We start from the raw sequence: 17,983 nt of genomic DNA, 5'->3' as shown, positions 1-17,983 counted from the left end.
ATTGGGGACACAAGGGAACTGTGATTGCTTTCCTGCCCCCCTCGTTGTGCTTGCTTTCCTGCCCCCCTCGTTGTGCTTGCTTTCCTACCCCCCCTCGTTGTGCTTGCTTTCCTGCCCCCCCTTGTTGTGCTTGCTTTCCTGCCCCCCCTCGTTGTGCTTGCTTTCCTGCCCCCCTCGTTGTGCTTGCTTTCCTGCCCCCCCTCGTTGTGCTTGCTTTCCTGCCCACCCTCATTGTGCTTGCTTTCCTGCCCCCCCCCTCGTTGTGCTGGCTCTCCTGCCCCCTCGTTGTGCTGGCTCTCCTGCCCCCTATTTGGTTGTGCTTGCTCTCCTGCCCCCTCGTTGATTGTGCTTGCTCTCCTGCTCCCTCGTTGGTTGTGCTTGCTCTCCTGCCCCCTCGTTGGTTGTGCTTGCTCTCCTGCCCCCTCGTTGTTTGTGCTTGCTCCCCTGCCCCCCGTTGGTTGTGCTTGCTCATAAGCCCACTCGTTGGTTGTGCGTGCTCTCCTACCCCCGCCCCCTCGTTGTTTGTGCTTGCTCTCCTGCGCCCTCGTTGGTTGTGCTTGCTCTCCTGCCCCCTCGTTGGTTGTGCTTGCTCCCCTGCCCCCTCATTGGTTATGCTTGCTCCCCTGTCCCCTCGTTGGTTGTGCTTGCTCTCCTGCCCCCGCCCCCTCGTTGATTGTGCTTGCTCTCCTGCCCCCACCCCCTCGTTGATTGTGCTTGCTCTCCTGCCCCCGCCCACTTCTTGGTTGTGCTTGCTCTCTTGCCCCCGCCCCCTCGTTGGTTGTGCTTGCTCTCCTGCCCCCTCGTAGGTTGTGCTTGCTCTCCTGCCTTCTCGTTGGTTGTGCTTGCTCTCCTGCCCCCTCGTTGGTTGTGCTTGCTCTCCTGCCCTGCTTTTGGCATTGTAAATGACAATGCCATTTATTTATGTTTTAAAAACAAAAACAAATAAAAATAATGTCATGAGCAATGCCAATAGCTCTAACTTTAAGAATGCCGAGACCATTGCATTGTAAATGCTTGTTTTCATTTTGCACCGGACCACGCTGTTACCAAAGGGTCCCTGCCTCGCCGGAGCCATCGCTTCAGTGTTCTTTACCGGACCTCGCTGGCACGAGGATTACCTTCTCTTGCACGGAGTCTGGTTGTTCTCGATTTGGGACAGCGAGACGCTTCCATCCTTCACAATCAGTTCCCAGGGCCCTGCGGGTCATGTGAGTGTGCACACAACCGCTGCTGTATGTTTAACATCAGCATGTGCCCCTACCAACTCATACGAGCGCAGGGCATCCCGCCAGTGTTTATCTTCTCCACAAGCTGTCACGGCTGCACGTTTGCATTAGCATGCCCCTTCCAACTCATACAAGCGCAGAGCAGTCTGGCAGCATTTGTCTTCACTATAAGCTGCCGTTTGCATTTCAAGAAATACAGATACTGTTATTTTTTGTGTGCAATACGCTGGAAGTTCCTTGGGGTAAAAGAGAGTACCTGCTTGTCATTCGGGTTTTAATTATATTTTTGTAGTTTTCTTCTCTTTTTCTTCTTTTCTGTTTAATTGCGGACTATAATGGCCTAGTTGAAAGGGGGAACAGAAAGGTCAAGGGGGTGCAGACGATATTGTCCTCATGCTTAGCTGTTCAAGAATTTGTAAAGAACAAGATTGTCATACAAAATCACACCTTACAGTACCACTGGGGTCGCACCTTTTACTTTGCTTACAGGAAGGAAAGAGCACTCCAATTTGTGTCCTAATTAGCTAGTTAGCAAAAGTTGTCACGAAGTTGAATCTCTGGATGTCATTAGATCCAGGGTTGAGGTTAAGCAAAATCTCATGATGTCTCGTTTCGACTCTAGCAAACATTTTAAAGATGAGTCTTTACAGGTGGGTGATTGTGTCTTAATCGAAAAACCCAAAAGAATAATGAAAGAAACTTCAGGTACTCTTCACGTGCACTAGTCATTCAGGTCAGCAAAGGTTCTGCCATGCTAGAAAACAAAGGTTGGTGGAACAAAAGGAGTTTGGTCTTACTCAGTGGTTCACAGGAGAACATCTTCAAGAAACCTTCTGCTTTTAATGAAGATGAGAGTCAACCTTATGGGAGTTTCGGGGTCCGGAGGAGGAGCGGGGGCTGGGCATACCCAGACACGTTCTTTCCTACATTGCACTGCAACAGAGGCTGGCCCTGAGGGACCTCATACAGGAGGAACGCATTATTAGATTGTGCTGGAACCGGGTACAACGCAAGTCGGGAATGAAACACCCCTACGCCCCCGAAATCCCACTGGGGATGCTCACTGCATTACCACATGGTGGAGCTTGGTCACAATTACGAGTTTGGGAGGACGCGGGCATACAGGGCATAGGGGACCTATATGAGGATGGAGTGCTGCTGTCTTTCCAGGCGATTTTAGACCGCTTTGACATCCCCCGGGGCGACTTCTTGCTCCATGCGGCGGTCACGAGGGCACTCCAAGCACACTGGCAGAATGGTTTTGAAGAACCACAGACGTCAATGGCCTGTCAGTATGTTATGATGGCTGCGGGAACCATCAAAGCTGTAACGTGCTTGTACTCCAGGATGGGTAACGAGCGGTTACCTCCATTGGAGAAACTCAGGACCCGGTGGGAGGCAGACATAGGGAGGGACATCCCGGAGACCACATGGGCCCAGCTGATGCGCCGGGCCTGGAAGAGCACGCGTAACGCTCGATTCCAGTTGGTCCACTTTTATATATTACACCGCGCATACCTGACCCCGGAGAAAATACAAAAGTATTTTGCCTCTGACACTGCGGCCTGCCCTAGATGCCGGAAGATTGGAGCTAACCTTTTTCACATGCTATGGTCCTGCCCCGCTCTGTCCTCCTATTGGACATTGATAGGGGACACCCTTACTAGGGTTACAGAGCGGTCCCTACAATTCGACGTTGCAGTAGGGATCTTGCACTGGTTTCCTCATACCCCCAAAAACAAAGTCACCTGTAAATTTATCGACATGGGGCTTCTCCTGGCGATGCGAGAAATAACCCGACACTGGAAGGCACGAGTTGGTCACACGGGCACTAAAAGGCGCAACGAATTTCTTAAGTGGGCTGAGAGAGAGAGCACCCTGAGATATCAGCTGGCGAGGCGGCAGCAGAATGTGAAGGCGTTAGAATCAGCACAAGCGTGGGAGACATTGGTACAGGCCCTGCGTGATCACAGCACACCCAGCGATTCCGATAGTGATGCCGATGAGCAGCCTGCGTCCCCGTAATGTGTTAAGCGCATGACATTCCCGTTAGAATGCGTAAAGTCTCCTACCACACGCTCTTTGAACATCTACCTAAACACCGATGGAGTGGGAGGGAGGGGAGAGGGGGATAGAGGGAGGAAGGAGCACTTTATGCTTCCTAATGCACTGTTAGCCTATTGAACCTGCTGCTTGGACACTAGACCTCTGGGTGTGTTTTGTTTAGTTGGAGGGGGTGGTCCTTTCTTTCTTTTAGAAAAGCAGAAGTGAAACTTTAAATTATAACTGGTCATAATTGGAAGTCCGCAAGACCCACATGCATCACTTAAGCATAAATTGCCGCCCGACCCCCGGGTTGTGGGCTAAATGGCCGTGTAACAGTGCTACCTCACCGTTGGTGTTACCATCACCGACTACCTTATCGTTGACCAATGTATAACTATAACTGATTCCTGCAATAAAAATATATTTACAAAAAAAAAAATGAGTCAGTCTTATGATTGGTTACAAGATAATGTTGTTTCTATTCTGTTGCTGGTACCACAATGCCTGAAGATGATTCCAAGACACTCCAAGGTGCTTTGTCCACGGTCACTTCCTGAGAATCTTCACTCTAGGAAATTTAAAGACTACATATTAGAATCACTTTTTTATATTTTCCTTCGAGGTTGCATTGCAAGACCAAGTTTTGTTACACCCGCATTTTCAATGGTGTATTGTGCAAAAATTCTGTATTGCATAGTTTCTTTTTCTTTCTGTTTTGTTGTTGGGGGACATTGATATAATTAGTTGCCTTGCTCTTAGTGAGGGAGGGGCATGCAGAAATAGTTAAGTGTAAGTTCTTGTTATTATTCAATTATGATAACACGCTCTGGTAGTTGAACGGCAACTGCGGGTGTCTCAGGTCTCAGCAACTATTCAGTTGCGGCGTAGATCTGCGGATGTCGGATGCTTCCGATTGTGGTTGTGTACTTAGCACCGAATAAACTTAAATTCTTGTAACGCCCTCTGCCAGCTTACTTTAGCAGCATTAGTGAACAGAAGTACATAGAGAGAGAATGTGGCCTAACGGCTGGGGCAGTCGACCTTGGAGCTGGAGAACCAGGTTCAAGTCTCGGCAGGGACGCTCAACATTCTGTGATTCTGAACAAATCACTTAATCTCCAGATGCCTAACAAATGAATGTGTCGGGTCTGTAACATAACTGGTGCTCATGTAAAGCACTTGAATACCTTTGGGTCAAGTTCGCGCTATATAAAAATATATTGATTGATTGAAACAAGCTTTATTTCGATATATAACACATATCTTAAAAAGCATTATAAAAACACATATATGTTAAAAACACAGTACAATGTAAAAACTTTTCATTTCATTATGTACATGGAAACGATATGGTACATTAATACGGGGTAAGCAGCTAGCTATTGGGGTACTATGATTAGATTCAGTGATCGGGTGCGCCATGCCCAAGCCAAGAATTTAGCAAGGCAAATAGCAAACAGAGGGCGTGGGTCAGATTTTAGGATTTGAAGAGCTTCAAGATGGGATCTAGTTCCGAGGCTCTTACACAAAGGCTTTAACCAGATTCGGCGTGGGGCAAGGTAGGCTGAGCCTTCAAAGAGTAGGTGGGGCACAGACTCTATCCTGCTGCTACAAAAAGGACAAAAAGTAGATGGATGTGAAGATGACCTCCAGCTAGCAGTCAATTTTCCCACTGGCAGTAACCCCAACCTGAATTTGATGTATAATGACCTGTCCCAAGATTTAGTAATCAGATCTAAATATGGTTCACAGTAGGGGACATCCTTGGTCAAGAGGAATTCGACAGAAGTTCTACAGAGATTGGAATTACAATTTCTGTTGACCTTCACCCAAGACCAGTATAGCGGCTTTAATGTCTGTTTGGGCGGGGTGGATCGGTTAGCCCACGCATCCTCAAGGCCCAGTTCGATGAGAAGGCGCTTGACTTCCTTGAACCAGCGGATTTTGGACCAACCCGGTGTTGAGAGTAATTCCCTTAAACCCTCAGCGTAGCTAGTCAATTCTGGTACCCTCCAGATACGTGCCCAAAGGAGAGGAGGGGGCGCAACCTTGCCTGGTCCCCTATGGGACGGGTACCGGAGTCCAGGAGGATTGGGAGGGCAGGAGTGCTGTGCGGCAAGCCCATAAGGTCTCTGTAAAATTTGTGTTCCGCTCTGGACAAGAGGTCTATATTCTGGATGCCCCATAGTTCAGATCCATATAGTGCTGCGCTCACCCCCCTTGCCCTGTAAATATCCAATACTGGACCAATGGGTTTGAGAACCGAGGCCCGTTGTTCTTTCAAAAGTGCCCCCACCACCTTCTTGTGAGTCAGCGATGCCTTGTGTAGGTGGGGTTGCCAGCTCATTGAGTCGCTTAGGCGGATGCCCAAATAATCAAATTCCTTTACCCTTTCAAGTGGGACAGAGTCCAGAGATGGTGGGATAACAGTTTGCTTCCGGGCGTTCAAGACCAGGAACTTGGTTTTACTCACATTTATTGATAGACCCCTTGCGTCGCAGAAGTCCTTAAAACCAGTGAGTAGGGGTTGCAGACCTATTGGTGTTTTTGAGATCAGGAGAGTATCATCTGCGAAAAGGAGAGTAGGAATTTTCCTACCAGCCAGGGAAGGTGCGTCCGCAGGATGTTCAAGAAGATGCTCCACCACTCCATTAACGTATAGAGAGAATAGAGTGGGGGCAAGCACACAACCCTGGCGGACACCCCTGTTCACAGGGATACGAGGTGTTTTTTGGCCCTGGTCTCCCCACCTGATCTGAGCAAAATTTCCCTCATGTAGTTTTATGAGCATAGTTAGTAAATACTGGGGAATGCCCATTGTTGCCAAAACACGCCACAGTTGGTCTCGTGGGACTAGGTCGAACGCAGTTCGTAAATCTATAAAGGCAAGGTACAAAGTGCCCTTACCCAGGACAACCACTTTCCAAAGGATCATTAGGAGCCAAAATGTTTGCTCGATAGTACCAGTGCCTGATCTAAACCCAGCCTGGTAGTCCGAGAGGATGTTTTCCTCCTCAATCCACTGTTGGATCCTCCCTAGGACTACTTTGCCCGCTATCTTCTGCGTAGAATCAAGCAGACTGATTGGGCGATAGTTCGCAGGGTCGTCCCGAGACCCTTTTTTGAAAATAGGGACGACCTCCGCTCCCCTCCATGAGTCCGGGAGAGGCCCGTCCATCAGAACAGCATTCAGAAGTGCGGCAATTAGACTACTCCACTCAGATGTGCTCACCTTAAGTAAGTCGCCTGGGATTCCGTCGGGCCCGCAGCCTTATTCGGAACCAAACATTTGATTGCCCCCTCAACTTCTTTGGTGGTAAAAAGATCAGCCTCATTGAGTACTACGCTATTAGGGTAAGGATGAACGCCGGGCAGTTGGACCATAAAGCTGGATGTAGGACCCCCAGTTGGGGAATAAAGCTGGGAAAAGTGAGCAAACCACATTTCCCCAGTGATGTTACAAGTAATAAGGGAGTCTTCGGGTTTGTTTTTCAGTCTAACCAGTTCCCAAAAGCCCTTCGAGTCTTTCCTGGAGCTCGCCACTTTGAGGTCAGTCCAGAATTGGGTTTCGTGCTCAAGCTTAGCCGTGGTTAGAGCCTTCCGATAGCATTTCCTTGCAAGTTTTATGAGGTTGGCATCCTTAGATTTCACTGGTCTGATAAGTTTACATTTTGCAGAACGACAGGAAGGGGTGAACCAGGATACTCTGCCTTTTGGAATGCTTTTTCCCTTTTGTCTCCCATCGGCTGGGGCGACAGTGAACAGATCTCCCAGGGCTTTAGTTGTTTCGACGAAAAGAAGCGGGACATCAGCAGTACCAAGGCTCATGGCATCAAGCCCCGCTTTGACGTTGGACATTATGGAATTTGCCAGGGTCATTTTTCCTTCGTCCATAGCAACTTTTCTCCATTTAAGCCTCCTTCCACAGTTTGAGGGGCACACCTCATGTATAGATTTCCATAGGTGAGGGGGAGGATTTAGCTTCGGACCCCTCCAGGGGGATGTCAGTGACAATGCTAGTTGGTTGTGGTCACTGTCAGTTGTTGTTAAGACCTCTATATCGAGCAAATAAGCCCAAAGATTGAAGTTAAGGAGGATGTAATCGATCCGAGAAGTGTGGCCAACCCTATTGTAAGTGTGTGCCCCATTGGGATCAGATTTGCATCTGCCGTTGGTAGCCCTTAAGCCAAATTCCATACAGAGGGCGTTGAGATCTATGGCTCCTTGTGACCATTTTTTAATAGGGTTAAGTGTTAGTAGGGGGATACCTCTCCTAGAGTCTTCCTCCCAGGTATCAAGGATGTCCTCACTGGAGAGAGGTTCGAAGGAACAGTTAAAATCTCCAGCGAGTAGGACAAGAGAGTTAGCATTACAAGTACCAAGTTCATCCTCTATACCTGTCAGTGGCAACGTAGAGACACCCCCCCTTGCCCCCCTAAGATAGACGTAAAAAATTTCCAAATTTTTCCCCCCCCCGGCCCTCTTACTGATATTCTCTGCAGATCAGGGGATTTTGTAGGTAGGTGCCTAATAGAGAGGCCCAGAGAAATGCTAGCCCAAATTAGAAGGCCACCTGACGGGCGCCCTTTGGTGCCAGATGGTTGTGATGCAGGGACAAAGAAGGTAGTATAACCCACCTTGTGACGGGGTTCTAAACACCAAGTTTCCTGAAGTATGCAAATCCCGAAGGATTCGATCAGGGTGTTCCAGTCGGGGATGTTAAGGTTGCAAACAAGACCAGCTACATTCCAACTTAGAATGCGCAGTGCTGTGTCCGATACAGTGCTCCCAGTAGCCCTTACTCTCGTTCTAGAAACATTTGCAGGGGGATTGGGCTCAAGCCCCAGGCTCCTGACTGCAGGTGGCGCCATAACATCCACTATCAATTTTCCACTTTAGGATATGACCCCACCCCGCCTATGGGATTGCCTACCGTGGGAACAGGTGCAAGGACTGCCTTATCACTATATATAGGTACACGTGTGGGTTGCCATGGTGGAATGTTAGACAGGGACGAAATAGCTGGTACATAGCCTTCCTTGTGGGTATCATTACTCCTCAGCCCCATATCAGCTTCGGCGTCTAGGGATAGATAGTCGGATGGATCGTTATTAGGAAGGTGGAGGATTGGGTCATTAGGCAGTAACCTAACTGACTTGTCTAATAGAGACACAGCAAGTTTACACCCAGATAGCCTGCTCTCAAGAATAGAGGGGGCTACGGTAGCTGGGGGCGGTTTAACCTTTGCCTCATAGGTTAGGTTACGAGGCAATGGGAGTCAGTCTACCTCTTCTAAGCAAATGAATCTTTTTGCGGTTGCTACTCCGTGCCACCTCCTGTTAGGACCTTGCCAATCCCCTCTCGACCCTCCACGAGCCGGATAGCGAGGATGTGACCAATCGCCCCCATAGTTTAAGGCGGGGCGCGGGGGATAAAAGAATGTTAGGGGTCTTACAGCAATAGCTGATTTATCCTCCCCAGTATTCCATGAACAAATATAATGTGCAGTCTGTGAGTCCTCAAAGGAGACTACAATGCAATCGCCATGGATAGTTTTACGTGAGGGTCCTATCCAGGGGACTCTACGCACCATTAAAACTTTGCTTCTCAGATGTTTTGGGATCTGCCTGTTAGTGTTCAACCAGTGGATAACCTTGTTTTTAAGGGACCAGTGATTTTCTTGACTGGGACTCCCCAGTTCGGGAACCCCCACTAACACTACCACATAAGGACTTGCATCTTGGGGTAAATCTATATATCCCCCCCGAAAGTTTTCGGCATGACGTGGGCCCTGCTTGGTTGCTTGATTGTACATGGTGTTGTTCGACCTTTGGGCAACTACCTTTTTATTTGGTTTAGTTGCCTGCAGTGAGGGCTGCGGGGGTGGATTGACAGAGGGGTTAGTGTGTTTGAGTTCAAAGCCCTTTGTACGTGGTTTAGGTATTGGTTTGCTGGGGGGCGATACAGTTGGCCTAATAGGGGATATATCCTCTTCGGCTGTGGCGGGTCCTTTGGCATTTTGGAGACTAAGGCTTGCTAGGGTTAGGATGCTTTTTTCTACCTCTAAAAGGTGGTTTTCAATGCGGGAGAGTCTTAGGTCTAACAGGGTAAGGCGCTTCTTTAGAGAGTTCCAAACTATTCTTAGAAACTCCTCATCACTTCCCCCTACCTCACTTGACTGTGCCCCAGTGTTTGCTTGTATAATGGCAATATCGTTGGGGTCCAGGCTTGGGCGGTTCTCAACAGCACTTGGGGGGACCAGGTCTTGGGCAACAGAACTTGCTACTTCTCCCTTTTTGAAAAAGTTGGCGTTGGTTGAGCAGTGTGCCCTGACAATTTTGGCCTTCTTGCGCGAGTAAGCAGTCCTTCCAGTACGTTTCCTTTTGTGAACGGTGCCCTTAGAATGGGGACCCTGGGGATTAGCATACTCCCCATTGGGACTAGGAGAGATCGGCATTGGGGCTGTATTAATATGAGGGGCAGGGTCCGGGTCACTAACATGCAATGGGGAAGTTTGGCTATTTTGCTGATGGAAAAGGCCTGAAGCCACAGACTTCCCGGGCGATAGGAGTGGAGTTTGATGGACCTCGGCAAACGTTGTAATAAGGCGAGGAATTAATGGGTGCTCGGGGCTTTTTACTGTTGCTATGTGGCCTAGGGAAGATTTCTTAGACATTGCAATGTTTTGAGACAATCTTCTAGCTGCTTCTAAGTCCAAAGAAACACGTTTTTGCATTTTGGAAATTTCGTGGTCAATAGCTGTATTTGTTCTTGTGATAAAGTCATCCAGCGTTCCATTAACCATCTTCCCACCCTTCGTAGTTTTGCTTCGGCTAGCCCGTGTGCACATTGTACTAGGTTGGTTCTGAAGAGGCTTATTAGTAAGATGTATAGTGAGGATGAGAAGTGTACTAGCGGGAAGACTGAGGGACCAAGGGAATAGGGTCCAGTCCAGGCTCTCTGGTCCTCGAACGGCCTCAAACGGCCCGCTCTTTGCCCGGTCTTCGCCCCGGGCTCCACCCCGCGCGCGTCCCGCGATGCGCTTTACCAGGCCCACTGATATTTAACAAGGGGGCGTGGCACTGGGAGGGGGCGCGGCTCGGTCGGAAAGAGGAACCAGCTGTCGATGTTAGCAGGAATGCTGGTCCTCGCAGTCCCGCTCGCCACGCCTCTCGCCTTCTCTGCGGCCAGGAGGGTGAGTCACTCCACACAGGGGTCCAGATTAAGAAAACAGGGACCTTGGCAAGCTACTCCTGTAGCAAGGAACAGAATCCAACCTTCCAAACCTCTCTCGAACGGCTCCCGCGAAGCGGGGGCCGCGAGAGGTAAATACCATTCAGGCAGGGGGCGTGGCACTGGGAGGGGGCGCGGCTCGGTCGGGAAGAGGAACCAGCTGTCGATGTTAGCAGGAATGCTGGTCCTCGCAGTCCCACTCGCTGCGCCTCTCGCCTCCTCTGCGGCCACGAGGGTGAGTCACTCCACACAGGGGTCCAGATTAAGAAAACAGGGACCTTGGCAAGCTACTCCTGTAGCAAGGAACAGAATCCAACCTTCCAAACCTCTCTCGAGCGGCTCCCGCGAAGCGGGGGCCGCGAGAGGTAAATAGCAGTCAGGCAGGGGGCGTGGCACTGGGAGGGGGCGCGGCTCGGTCGGGAAGAGGAACCAGCTGTCGATGTTAGCAGGAATGCTGGTCCTCGCAGTCCTGCTCGCCGCGCCTCTCGCCTCCTCTGCGGCCACGAGGGTGAGTCACTCCACACAGGGGTCCAGATTAAGAAAACAGGGACCTTGGCAAGCTACTCCTGTAGCAAGGAACAGAATCCAACCTTCCAAACCTCTCTCGAGCGGCACCTATAAATATATATATATATATATAAATAGTTATAACACGATATTTATGGATTTATATTTTTATACATTCCTTTAAAATTTGATGTTATACATGATTTTGCGTCATGTGATCAAGGCCTCTGTGTAGGCCGAAACGTCATGCTGTGGTGTGCCGCTTCCTCGAGGAAATAAAAAATACTGCTCACTGCACCTGAGGTCTCCTCTCTTCTTCCTGCGCAGCGGTATCCAGGACTGGGCTCCGGGCGAGAGGTAGCAGGGATTGTCTCATATCGTCAAACCGGCAGAGTGCTTCGCCGGTATCTGGATGACCCCTCCCCTTGCTAGTGGCGGAACTACAGGAAGCCGAGACCTCTGCTGACCCGGAAGTAGTCTGTTTCTCCCGTTAGGGAGTAATTGTTCCAGCCCCCGGTTGCTGTTAACGCCGAGCGGTTCAAGGACCTAACGAGGAGCCTGCGAGCGTCCTGCTCTTGATGTGTTCCTTCGGCTGGGTGTCGGTGATCTGACTCGGCAAAGAATACACCGGTAAGGGAAGAGTGTGCCTGACTGCACGGCGGCTAGTATTCACAGCTATCGCCCAGGCAGTTGTGAGAGCGCATTGCGCGCAACATTTGTTTGTGAGGAAGCGGCATGTCGGCTGACGCATTAAGAGCGAGGGAACAGGCAGCGCTGAATGCGTTTGACGACTCCCCGGCTGGGGGGTCCTCTGAACCATCCGCCTCAAATGCACCGGCTAATGAATTTGGCAGCGTTCGTGACAATTTTAAGCAATTGGAGAAATTGATGAAAAGAGAACTCTCCAAGTGGTGGGAGCACCGTTCTCTGAGTCGCTACTTAGAAGTTAATAGAATACCGCGTGGTCTGCGAGTCATGCTGGCCCCAAGTTACGAGGACCCAGACCCGGAAATGCTCCGTGAATGGGCAGACTGCAACCTGGAGTCGTCGCGCAAGCTAGTCCAAATATTGGTACGCTATGCGGAGAGTGACCGACTCAAGACACAGGCCAAAATCGAAGAGCTCAATCAGATCATTGAAGCGGCCAGTGTGGACTGTCTGAGTGAGTGCACTAAACTCAGAAGCGATATGATGGCGAGGATACAAAAGGAAGAAGAGTCAATCAGCAAAAGGAAAGCCTGGAAATTTCAACGTGACAAGGCAGACTATGCGGAAGGCCGCATTTTTACTTTTGCTAAAAAATACGATGCCATCAAAGCCTCACGTCGTCAAAAAGTTGTAGCAGCTGCAAACTGCTCAAACCAAGCACATGGAGCAGCCCAGCAGGATGACTCCTCGGAATCCAATCTCAGTTCAAGCATGAACAGCGACTCAGACTCCAATTCGGCACAATCAGGAAGGCAATTGGGGTTTACCAAGCTCACGCCAGAGGGACTGGACTGCATAAGAAAAGACTGGCGCGAGACCCTACGCCCGAGAACGCAACTGCGCTCAGGAACAAAAGAATCAATGCCAAGCGTTACCAACGTCGTAAGGCCAAATCAAGAGGAAGAGCAAAATCAGCAGAAAAAGAAGAAAAAGGGTACAAGGAGATGGAACAGGAAATAAGCTCACAATCTGGAGTCAAGGACGTTGCCCCCTCCATCATCAATTTGACTGATATGATCTTGTCAGAGTCTGAATGTTGCATCTTGTCTAAAGGCCTTACATTTTGCCCTCCATGCGATTTTAATTATGCGGACACTAGAATTGACCTCTACAAATTGGTCCGCAAAATGAAACTGCAGAAACACTTTGCAGGAGGAAAAACTCGCAGTACCCCGACGAGGGCAGAAACAGTTGATGATGGACTTCAAGCCTGTGACGTGCCGGGTTTGGAGGCCCTAGAATCCCTCAGACTGGAGCAGTCCACATCCCAAGCAGTCTCTGGAGGTGAGCCTAATAGGGTGGGAGGGCTAACGTCTTTTAAACCACGCTCCACGTTTACTCCTGTTATGCTCTATGATAACCTTGACATCTTCCATGATGCTGTAGTTAAAGATATCAAGTTGCTACATTCCAAAGTGCTCAATTCAAAACGTAAGAAATTCACACAGAATGACCAGTACATGCGACTCATCCAAAAGATTCAGGCCAATGAAAATGTAATTGTCAGACAGTCTGACAAGGGAGGGAACATAGTCCTGTGGCCACGACAACTATACCTGGAAGAAGCCCTCTCTCAATTGAACGACTTGAACTGCTATAGACATAGTGACATTTCGTTGGTCAAAAAAGCTCAGGAAGATTTCTATTCGCTGCTTATGGGGTGGAGATCCTTTGGCCTACTGAGCATGGATGAACTCAAATATCTTAAGAACAATCATCCAGTCATGCCAGTCCTATACCTAATCCCGAAGATCCACAAGAACCCACACAAACCCCCGGGTAGACCGATAATTGCAGCATGTGGGGGGTTATTAGAGAAAACAACAGTTTATGTGGATTCTTTCTTGCAGGAATTTGTTCAGAGTTTACCATCTTTTGTCCAAGATTCCAATGATTTTGTAAGAAAGATACAGGACATAGAGTGGGATTCGGATTTATGGCTCATCACACTAGACGTCACGTCTTTATACACAAGTATTAACCATCAAGACGGACTGAGAGCCATTGAATTCTACCTAGGGCTGAGACCGATTATCATGGCTGATCATAATCGCATGTTACTTTCTATGATTTCTTTCTGTTTACACCATAATTTCTTTATGTTTAACAATAGATATTACCAACAGGTCAGGGGTGTGGCCATGGGGGCCTGTTTCTCTCCCAGTTATGCCTGCCTTCACATGGGCTATTGGGAGAGACAGGTCCTCTTTGGCACACATTCTGACATTGCCAGGCGATCTATTGTTAGGTGGTATCGTTATATAGACGACGTGTTCCTAGTCTGGAAGGGCACTCGTCTAGAAGCTGAGCACTTTGTTGATTTAATCAATAGTAATGATTTCAACTTGAACTTTACTTCAACCATTAGCAGGGATCAAGTGCATTACCTAGATATGACAGTTACACCAGGGGGAGCAAAACTCGAAACCAGGTTGTACCGTAAGGAAACGGCTGGAAATACAATTCTCCACGCCAGCAGCCATCACCCTGCCCATCTTATACGCAGCATTCCGTATGGCGAAATGCTGCGTATCAGACGTCTGAGCAGTACAGAAGCCCAATGTAATCTCGCTCAGCAAGCTAGCAGGGCTAGATTCTTGGCTAGGGGTTACAAGGCTACGGTGGTTGATAGGGCCATAACCAAAGCTAATGCCCTTTCCCGTGATCAAGCCTTGCAGCCTAAAGCCCACAGTACGCCTACCACCACTAATGATCAAAAAGTCAGATTGATTTGGGCCTACAACAAGCAACATGGGGCACTGGGGAAAATAGTCTCAAAACATTGGAATTTGGTGAAATGTGACCCAGTGATAGGGGACAGAATTTCCAACACCCCATCTATCACATATAGGAGAGCATATTCTATGCAAAATGCCCTAGTCAAATCTAGCCCAGAAGTCCCTACTAGTAAGAATTGGTTAGGGAAGAGTAAGGGCTTTAGGAAGTGTTCATCCTGCAAGGCCTGTCAGCACGGATTGAACAAAACAGAGTATGCAATCCCCTTCACCTCCAATGTACGCAAGATTAAAAAACAACTTACCTGTAAAAGCGAGTATGTGGTGTATGTGCTGGAGTGTCCGTGTGCCCTGCGGTATGTTGGTAGTACCAAACTGCAGGTGCACAAGAGGATACTCCAGCACATAAGGGCCATCAATACTAATGATCCAGCATACCCGGTGGCCCGCCACTTTAAAGAACACCACAACAATGACAGTTCCCTGTTGCGCTACTATGCCGTTGACTGTGTGGGTCCTCTCAAAAGAGGAGGCGACAGAGATGGAGCTTTAAGAAAATTGGAGACCAGATATATACTAGAAATGGACAGTCGAGCTCCAGGGGGGTTGAACTCCACGGAAGATTTTTACACGTGTCTATGACACAAGTAAACCACCGTATACACCTGTGTTCCTCCCCTGTCCTGTAGTCGGTTGCCCTCCACAATACAATCTTAGTGTACCTGTCTGTCTTCCTACTAAGACACATTGTCTTACCAGCATAAATCTAGAGAGTTGGATGGTTCAAGTGTGAAGTGCAGCCTAGGCTTAGGCTGCACTTGGATGTACTAAGAGCTCAACACTTTGGTTTCACTGAGAGAACCAACAAGAAAGGTTATATAGAGAAAGAGCCTGGAAAAAAACTCACAGATACACACAAAACTTAAAAATTTTCACATAAAAATACGTGCACAAGTTTTTAGTTTCTCTCACCACTCACTTAGATACATCCATGGCAGGGTAAGGTCCAACCTGGCATTATCAGAGCCAATTGGAGGTGTGGTGGGTAGAGGCTGCGATGGTCTCCTTTCCTTGTGATTGGTTAACATCTCCTCTGCTCCCATACTATCCAGCTCTGCGTAGACATATGAGCAAACAGTATGTGCAATAGAAATGGGATGCTGCGACCCCAGTGTTATGGTTTAAATGCATTTATGTAGTAATATCTTTCATGTTCACTAGAGGTCTCATCCCGTTTAAAATAGTGCTGTGTTTACATATATATTTATTGTCAATATGCTTGTACAGTCATGGTTTTAACATATATATTTATATATTTATAACACGATATTTATGGATTTATATTTTTATACATTCCTTTAAAATTTGCTGTTATACATGATTTTGTACATGAAGTGTATTGTATATAGTGAATATATTGATCAATATATCGATCATCCGCATGACACAACTTGCACTTTGCACAATGACGTATATTTTGCACTTTTCATCCATTGGATTACCCAGTGACTCCTGCTTTGAATTGTTTACAACAATCAGTCAGCATTTGCACTTTTAACTTTACTGAGTGTAGTTTTTGCAGTATGTACGTAAATTCAGGGATTATCCCGTGATGTGTTTTGCTCACAACCTTTTGTCTCTGTCTATGATTCAGCGTGACCATAACCCACCTATGAGATTGTATTTTCACTGAGCACTAGCACTTTAAAAACTGCCTCTTCCCCAGCGTGCGTCATGTGATCAAGGCCTCTGTGTAGGCCGAAACGTCATGCTGTGGTGTGCCGCTTCCTCGAGGAAATAAAAAATACTGCTCACTGCACCTGAGGTCTCCTCTCTTCTTCCTGCGCAGCGGTATCCAGGACTGGGCTCCGGGCGAGAGGTAGCAGGGATTGTCTCATATATATAAATAGGGACAACATAGTTGAAGAAAGTGAAACTCTGTTTCCTTATTGATATTGGCATTCATGAATCTATTTTTGGCACTGTGCTTATGTTTGTAAATAATAAATATTGTGATTTGTCCCTTTACACATTCAACTGACCGTTTTAGAGAGGTGTTAACAACCATGATGAATTATAAGCTCCATGATGTACAAACTAATGTTTTCTTCTTTCTTTTTCAGTGACCAAAATTCGTGGCTGGAATTCAAGATGCCCGCCTGCCTTCGATTCTCAATAAATTCACTGTTGAAGTAATGTTCATAAGATTGGAATCTTTTATTTATACTCTGCAGTTTCGCCGCCATTGTGTGGATGGATGTAGATACAGTTTTGTGTCCCCTTTTTTTCTTTCTTTAGATAAGTTGTAATTCGTTTGTGTGCTAAATCATTGCTTTTTGTAAATTATTATTCACATTTTAAAATATTTAAATAAATGTTACATTTATGTAAAATGTTGGCTTGTTGGTTCAATACCTTAATTATAAAACAACCTACACCTTACACCCCCCTCCCCTCGATTTTTGTTCTCCGTCTATGAATCTTACCTGATTCCAGAACATTAAGAAATACGTTTTGAATCTTACTCATCAGTTTTTACTGCTGTCTGCTCTTAATTCCTTTATTCACACTCTGAAAAATGTATAGTGGAGTATATCCATCCTCACTCCGAATGGAAGTGGGAAATTCCAGAGCTGCGTAGCATGCAGTCCTTTTTTAACTTGTCACATAATGTATTACTCATAATTAAGTCATTATTTTAAAAAGTAATTAATTAACAAGCATTTGCAATGCAATAGGTCTCGCATTAGGAAAGTTTGAGCTATTGGTCTTGTAAATAACAATTTTTTTATTTATGTGTTGGTTTTGAAAATAGGGAAATTAATAGCTTTGTCATTTACAATGCCAATACTTTTAACTTTTGCAAATGTGACACCTATAGCATTTGTAATGCAACATGCTTTGTATTTACGTGACTTAGATGTATTGATATTACAAATCACAATAGCTTTTAATTTTTTTAAATAATTAATACTTAAATAAAAGTTATTGTAATTTATAATGGCAATAGTTTAAACTTTAGTAAATAACTTTTGTGAAGATTATGTTCAGTGTATTTTATTGTGACAAAAATCCAAGAACAGAAGGGAAATATTAACATCTTTTTGTGACATTTGTAATAAAGCTTGAAACATTGAGATAACATATTTGAACCAGTTGTTGTTGAATGGTTGCACAGATTGAGTGAGGGCGATAGATAGATAAATAAATAGAGTGAGGGCGAAAGACAGATAGATAGAGTGAGGGTGATAGAGTGAGGGTGATAGAGTGAGGGTGATAGAGTGAGGGCGATAGAGTGAGGGAGATAGATAGACACATAGATAGAGTGAGGACGATAGATAGAGTGAGGACGATAGATAGAGTGAGGGCGATGGATAGAGTGAGGGCGATGGATAGAGTGAGGGCGATGGATAGAGTGAGGGCGATGGATAGAGTGAGGGCGATGGATAGAGTGAGGGCGATGGATAGAGTGAGGGCGATGGATAGAGTGAGGGCGATGGATAGAGTGAGGGCGATGGATAGAGTGAG

At 47.1% G+C, this 17,983-nt stretch overlaps 1 protein-coding gene across 3 annotated transcripts in view; it reads left to right on the top strand.

Annotated features, from left to right (window-relative positions):
• CCDC18 (coiled-coil domain containing 18) overlaps positions 1-16,848 on the top strand; it is a 1,483,839-nt gene extending 1,466,991 nt beyond the window's left edge. For 2 of the 3 annotated variants that reach the window (XM_086953920.1, XM_086953918.1), the window contains one exon: positions 16,579-16,844. The gene's annotated coding sequence lies outside the window, so the exon portion shown is untranslated. Of the gene's footprint in view, positions 1-16,578 lie in introns of all 3 variants that reach the window. The other variant, XM_086953919.1, reaches the window with a different exon arrangement.
• Positions 16,849-17,983: the final 1,135 nt, after the last annotated feature.

Source organism: Lissotriton vulgaris, chromosome 1_1 (assembly GCF_964263255.1).
Source record: "Lissotriton vulgaris chromosome 1_1, aLisVul1.2, whole genome shotgun sequence".
In the NCBI taxonomy this organism is placed as follows: domain Eukaryota; kingdom Metazoa; phylum Chordata; class Amphibia; order Caudata; family Salamandridae; genus Lissotriton; species Lissotriton vulgaris.
The sequence above is the reverse complement of the archived record's forward strand: the minus strand, read 5'-3'. Positions and strand labels throughout refer to the sequence as shown.